The sequence below is a fragment of the Fukomys damarensis genome, unplaced genomic scaffold (assembly GCF_012274545.1).
Source record: "Fukomys damarensis isolate Sample0158 unplaced genomic scaffold, DMR_v1.0_HiC HiC_scaffold_12, whole genome shotgun sequence".
Taxonomy (NCBI): Eukaryota; Metazoa; Chordata; class Mammalia; order Rodentia; family Bathyergidae; genus Fukomys; species Fukomys damarensis.
The window spans coordinates 56,251,745-56,259,167 of NW_022900924.1; positions in this window are offsets into that span (position 1 = coordinate 56,251,745).

Sequence of the window (7,423 nt, forward strand, 5' to 3'; positions counted from 1 at the left end):
GCGCTGAGCACAGGAAACCGAGAAGCTGTGAGAGGCAGTCACCCAGCATCGGCCGGCTCGGGTCAGCGTGGCCGCTCCCCACTGTGCGCTTGTGCGCGATTAAGTTGTCATCGGAAAGTGCACTTCTTGGAGCAGGGTCTCCAAGACGAAGGAGGCGCCTGGGCCCAGGCAGCAGCGGGGCGGCGCCCTGGCACCTGCTCCCCGGCCCCCACCCGCTGGACTGGAGTTCCTTTTCCTCCACCTCGGAGGCTCCCTCGTGCAATGGTCCCCACCGCCGCTGCGCCTCCTGTCCACGAGGCAGCAGCGGCCCTGGCACCTGCTCCCCGGCCCCCACCCGCTGGACTGGAGTTCCTTTTCCTCCACCTCGGAGGCTCCCTCGTGCAATGGTCCCCACCGCCGCTGCGCCTCCTGTCCACGCCGCGGGGCGCTGGCCCTCCGTGGCCCCCTTCCTGCTGCCCATTAGTAATTGACAGGACCAGTGCCCAGCAGCCCAGTCACCGGAAATGCAGACGCACGCTGCACACCCCGAGACGGCTGGGCAGAACAGCCTGAGCTCACTTCCGTCCGTGTCCATGCGGAAAAGCGGGAAGGGTTTGTTCAGAGCCAGCTCCGAGCAGGAGGAGGGGCCGTTTGCCTCGTGTCACCGTCCCGCGTGTACAGCGGGCGAGGGTCCTGCGCACGGAGAGGCAGATGTGGACAGCCGCGTCCAGCTTCCAGCGTCTCGGCCCCCTGTCCCTGCCTGGGACCGAAGCGGGGCTCAGCGTGTTCTGCCACTGCCTGTGGACTCGGGGCGGGGGTTGAACTCAGCAGGAGGAAGCTCGAGATGTCTCTCACCTCTGAGAGAGAAGAATCTAATTTTTAAAGTTCCCCAAAAATAAAAAAATAGTTCCACTTTGTCACTGCCCCTTGCTTCAGTCCAGCCCTCAATCTTGAGCGCCTCGAGGAGCCGTGACATCCGGCTGGCGTCTCACTTTGGAGCCATGGCGCAGAGATCCAGCCAGGGGAGCTGGAGCAGAAGCAAAGGGGCGCTTGAGCTGAAAATGCATCCCTAAAAAGCGAGCGAGCAGGGGAGATCTTCACGCCTGCTGGACGGGCTTTTGCTCCTTGGCAGTGGCGCCCAGCGCCCGGCGCCCCTTGCGTAACCTCTGCCGCTCCGACCCCAGCATCTCCTCGCGTTTTCTTCCTTCCGGAAGGCACTGCCAATGGACAGGCCCCATCCCTCCACGCCTCGGTAGCGTTCCCCAGTGGTCTGTTAGACACATCCCTCTGGAGGAAATGTTACGGACAGTCGGGGTCAATGTCATAAAACTTTTCTTTTTTTTTTTTTTGCCAAATATGAGCACATCAGAGTCCCAGAAAGAGTGACTGTTAGGCTGTGTTCATCTGGAGTCCACCGTCAAGTCTATTCCTGTCTGTTCCACGTTAGCACCCTAAAATATTACAACTCGGGCAGTCACAAAGCTTGTAACCAGGCATAAAATAAGTCCAGAAAAGCAAAGCAAATCCAGTGTGCACAGTAGATTTGAACAGAGAAACATGGGCCTACGTTTTGGAGAAAGCCAGTACTTCTGTGAAGCAAGCTTAGCTGTCCCAGAGAGGCGCACCAAGCAAGTCCTCAGGGTGCCCTCCTCTTGTAAGCTGGTGTGAACCTCTGTTCGGGTGACAGCACCCAATTCACCAGTGTCAACACCAACAATTACAGCTGAGTCACATCTTTAGAGTATCGCAGGTACACACAGAACAGTGTATGAGAATCGGCGTAATTGTACTAACCAGAAACAGTGTTGAGCAGGACTCTGCATGACCAAGATCATGGCTTTTGCCAGGTGTATATATATATATATATGACTAAGCAATGTGCCAGGTAGGAAGTCAGCAAAAGAACTGAGCTTCTCTGACACACATTTATAATAGCAATCATGATTGCCTGGACTACATCAGGGCAATTACATTTTTAATATAAGACATCATAAAATAGTTTATGTAACTAAAATTTTATCCTTCCTTCCTTCCTTCCTTGGTGCTGGGGATTGAACTCAGGTCCTTGTGCTTTCGAGGAAGGCAGAGGAACCACGGAGCTAAATCCCTGGCCCTCCTCTTTTATTTTTTATAAATTTTATTTTATCCTATTCCCTACCTCAAACTTCCTCCCATGCCCTGTGTACAAAAGCTTTGTTTCCTTTTTTTAAAAAATCTGTTTTCACTTTTCTTGTAATGAAAGGGAGAGAATTTTTATCTGTACCTAAAGTGGGATTTGCTAACAGGGAAAGATGATTTCCCTCTAATTCTCTTAACACGCCCAAGGCCTTCCTGGGCCAGGGTCCCTCAAACACCTCAGGAATTTTGTTCTCACTTCCCATCGCAACTAAATAAGGTAAGACTCGATGCTCTGGTCACTAACGAACCTGCTATATGTGAAACTCTGGTTGCTGGGCCATAGGTAAATGAAGCTTGTAACTTTCTAACCAATGACATGATGTTCCTGTCACCCTGCCCCTTCCCTAAGTGTATAACAACCCAGCTTTGGCTGAGTTGCACAGTCTCTTTGCAGAGAAGTCCCGGACTGACCTTCAGGCTCTGAGATGCCTGGGTATGTCTTCCATGCTCCTGGACTACCAGCATTGAGTTGTTTTTTGGTGGGGATGGGTACTGGAGATTGAACTCAGGTCCTTGTGCTTGTGAGGCAGGTGCTGGAACCACTGAGCTAAATCCCCGGAGCAACCAGCATTGAATTGTAAATACCAGAGCAGAAAGCTCTGGGCACATAACACTAGAGTTTAATATGCTGGCTGACGCTTTGCACCTACAATAAGTAGAGCTTTAAAACAATATTTAAACAAATATTTAACTAAATATGAACTTCTTAAGACTTAAATTTTTTCCCAGTACCCCCCCCAAAAAAAAGCAGTAGAGAATGCAGAAAGCCAGCCTGAAACCAAACTGAGCAGGCTTTAGATATTATTGATTTGACTTATGAATTTGGCTATTGATTAAAATTATGAGTCACTCCAAGGCCTACGTGTGGCTTGCTAAAGAGCCTTGGGCTGGTGTACAGAGACAGGACTTCCCTGTGCCACAGGCCACGATGGAGAGCTCAGTGATCCGTAAGGTTGTGACATCTGGAATGCAAGAGCACACAGCAGCAGAGGGATTATGACTCTGCAGCCTCCTCCAAGATCAAACATTAGCTAGAGATGACCTAGGGGCTCATTAGCTACAGCCTGAAGATGGCGCAGGTGCCCTGTTCACGGTGACCCGGCCTTTGGGAGTGGAGAGTACAGCTCCTGAGGGCATCAGTCCTGCAGTTCCCGGCGGCTCTCTAGGCCCCCTACTGTGTTGTGTGGTCATAAACACTGACTGATCCAGAGCCCAAGGGCGGCCTTAGCCAGGACAGAGCTAAGATCAATTCCCAGCCCCCCCAAATAATGATAATAAGTATCCTTTATTGTTTATTCCTTGTTCTTTGTACATTATTCTTTCATCCCCTGCGATCCCCTCATGAGGCGGTCAGGCTATCAACCGGACAAGAGAACACAAAAAACTTCTTCTGGCAAAGTAAAACCTTTTCTGTTACACATCTCATTGTTGACCCCTCCATTCCATTTTTATTCATTTCTTTTTATTTTTTTGGTACCAGAGATCGAACTCAGAACCTTGCGCTTGCGAAGCAGACAGCGGCACCACTGAGCTAAATCCCTGGCCCTCCATTTCACTGTCAGAGAGGAATTGAGTGGCAGGATTTCTGATCCAGCTGCTTCCTGCTAAATAGGGGCAAAGCCTGGGGAATCCTGGAAAGGAAAGCTTTGACCTCATGAGCTGTGTAGTTCTGTCTTCCTTTGAGGGATGCTGGTCAGAGTCTTGCTCCCGGTAGGTAGCAAATTTGCAGGCCTGCTTGTATCTTTCATGTAATACAGTGGAATGTGCTCAGCCCCCAAGGACATTTCTGCTGTTGTTACAATGGCTGCTAATCCAGATTTTAAGATTTCAAAGGAGCTTGACCTTGGGTGTTACCTGAAGCCCGCCCAAAGGAAGGTTAAGGTTCAACATGGTGATGAACGCTCAGGTTCCTGTTCCCAGTATCCTGAGCGAGCCAAGAGGGACCAGGAAAGAGGCACTCTAGGAAACTTTCCTGATCCAGTGGCAAATGAGGCTTGGGTTGAGGGGCAGGGTCCTGGGTCAGGTGTTCCCGTTGGAGCACTGCACAGCTGGGGAGCGGCCTCCTGGAAAAACAAAGGGCCGGCTCTTTAAGAATCACTGTTTCAGTGTCCTTCTCTTTTACATAAATACCCGAGATCGCCCACTGGCTGCAGAACTGGGCAGGATCAAAGGGTGGCCAGAGAGGACAGGGCTCCCGCAGGTTTCCCACAGGCCCCATCTCCAGGCAAACTGAGGGCCAAGCAGTCAATCCCGACCTCACCGTTGCTCACGGTTTAACTTTAGCTCCCCATGCAAAGTGTGGGGCACCCACCGCTGGGGTAGCAAGGGTCTCCTGTACATAATTTCAAGAGGGCTTCACTTGGCCACTTCTGGACGCTACTCTAATTTGGAGCAGGGAGATAGGCAAGACTTTACCCCACTTAAATTGATACAGGGCAAGTAATCCAAAATAACCCAAACAAGGGAAATGTAACTCCCAACCTGCTAGACAGCCAAAATGTGAGCTCACGTTCTCTAAAATAAAAGAATGAATTCTAGAAACAACAGAGGTTAAGAGTCAGAAAAACTTAATGAGAAAAACAGGGCTTCTAAGAGAGACAGAAGAGGAACTAGAAAGTGGGTTGCCCGCTCACCCACCCTGCTTCTCAAAGGTGTTTTTTTATAGGCCAAAGCCATGAGGTGGGGAGGGTATAAATGAGGCAAACCTGTAAGATCCAATGGAAAATTATGAGGTGGGACAAAACTATGATCAACCAATTAGATTACAAGTCCAGGCCACGGATTTAGCTCAGCAGTTCGGTGGCCTCCCTTGCAAGCACAAGGACCCGAATTCTATCCCCAGTACCAAAAAAAAAAAAAAAAAAAAACCCGAAGATTACAAGTCCAGTCTCCCAGGTAATACTGACTAAACGGGGATTAAACGGGGAAGCGAGTCATATAGCAAAGGTACTTGGAAAGAACAAGGGATTTCTGGAAAAGAAATGAGCTAGGGAGGCAATGCTTATTTAGAATATCAGTCGATGCTGTTCATCCCCAGGGGAAGCAGATGGCTGCAGCACTTCCTTTTTTTTAGAATGCTAACCAGTGAATGTGATTCCGATGGTTTTTTGTGCTGAGGGCTCAGCCTTGTCTAACAACCTTATAATTTCTAGCTAACTTAGTTATCTGTAATAAAATGAGTCTCTTGACAGAGCTTGACCATTTTCTTTAAGGGCATGGTTCAACTTTTTGTCTCTTCTATGGACTGTAGACTCTGACAAATATAGTTTCCAATTTTTCTGTGACATCTTCCTCACTTTTTGAATGATTTCAGATTTTTTTAGAACTATAATTAGAAATGCTTCACACAAAAGATACACTTAAAGGCCAGCGATTTGGCTCAGTGGTTCTGCCACCTGCTTCACAAGTGCAAGTGTGAGACCTAAGTAACCTAAAGGGGCTCCACACGGGCCTGCTAATAGGCCAGAGACTATGCTTCCCCCTCATCAAAGAGGGAAAACTACTTAAATGGCAAAACCTTCTCGCACCAAGGGCTAACTTGATTAATAAGCCTGCGGGAGATGTTGAAGGTGAACATAAACACTAACTCTGAAGACAAGTGTTAGACAAGTAAAGGTATCTGGAGCTTCTCTCCCTTGTAGTTGTGAGAAAGCCCCGACCTATGTGTGAACTTTTTTGTCTAGAAAAACCCTATAAAACCACCTCAGCCCCTGAGCAGTTGACTCTCTGAGCCAGCCACTTGGTTCCGGGAGCGCCGTCTGGCCAGACTAAGAAAGGTCTGTCTCATTTCCAACTTCTCCAGTGGGCTCCTTCCCGGGTGATTCTCGCAGCCGTTGACTCCTCGGAGCGGTTGGTAAGGCTCTTGGTCTTATGTTTTTGGAGGCCCCGGTGAGATCCCCGGGTGGGAACCCCCGGCCCAGCTGAGACTCTCGGCCACAGACCTCAGGAAACCTCCGGAGGTAAGCTTTGGGCCGGTTGCAGCCGTTTGTTGTCAGGAGTGAGGTGGCTGATTGTGAGAAGCCAGCCATGGCCCACTGGCTTTTTGACCCTGCACGGGAGAAACTCGGACAGCCAAAAATCTGTAGGAGTCAGGTGCTTCCTGTTAAAGATCTGACGTTATCTGTAGGAGTCAGGTGTTGTAACTCCATTTTGTTAAGTTCCTCCACCTATTTGGGAATCATGACTATTAGTTGCAAGTGTTGTTAATTTGTTTTTCTTGAGCCTGCTTTCTCTTTCCCGTGTGAATCCTCGTTCCCGAGGAGCGGGTGTTGAGGTTACTATGGTAATCCTAGCCCATAATAGTTCGGCCTTTTCCTTTAAAAGGCTGATGCCTGCCTGCAATAAACGTTGCCTTGATCAGACTCTTGGCGTCCTTCCTTTCTCTCTGCCCCATCTCCACCCTGCTGCTCTTTCAGGTTTGAGGCACTGCTGGACAGTGCTCTGCGTTGCCGGCTCGCGACAGCTGATGAGCCGGGAAGTTCTCCCCTGCCCCCCCCCCGAGGTTCCTGACGAGGAACAAGGGTAGAGTAAGCTTTGTTTTTGTTGTGGCGCCTGTCTGTTTTGTTGTCTGTATGTTAGTGTCCTATTTGTTGTGTGTAGCTTTATATTCTCCTTTCAACCCATCAAGGACAGCGATGGCAGAATCTTGCTCCAAGAATACTCTGCTGGATTGTTTCCTCACTAATTTTAAATTGCCCCCCCCAACAGGAGGACGAATATGGGGTTAAATTGTCTCGTGGAAAGCTTCGCTCCCTCTGTCAATTGGAATGGCAGCCTTTGCAGCAGTTGGATGGCCAGCTGAAGGCTCCTTTGAGCCAAATCTCTGCTAGGCTGTATGGGGAAAAGTCACTGGGCACCCCAGTCACCCCTGAAAGGGGCTTCACGTGCCCTTTCGGGTGCCCCTTCCCAATTAGGCCACTCACACACCGAGAGGTCCGGCAGATCTTTACTGTAGGGAGGCGAGCAGGAGGCAGGAAGGCAGAGAGAGAGAGGAGGAAGAAGAAGCAGAAGGAGAGAGAGAACAAAGAAAGGAAGGTCCTTCTATCAGTTTTGGGGTGGGCTATTGCTTATTTATGAGGAGTGAGGTACTTTTAACCTATCACAGGCCAGATTGCTTTGATGGGCCCAGTCCTGCAGACACAGGTTTCAACTTCCTGGACCACTGTGGCCTTGGTGGGAGGGAAACCAGAGATAAGGGCAAGAGGTCATTTTAGGAGCCAAGAGGTACCAGGAGAATGCAGCCTGTGAGGCGGCGTCACAGCGTACT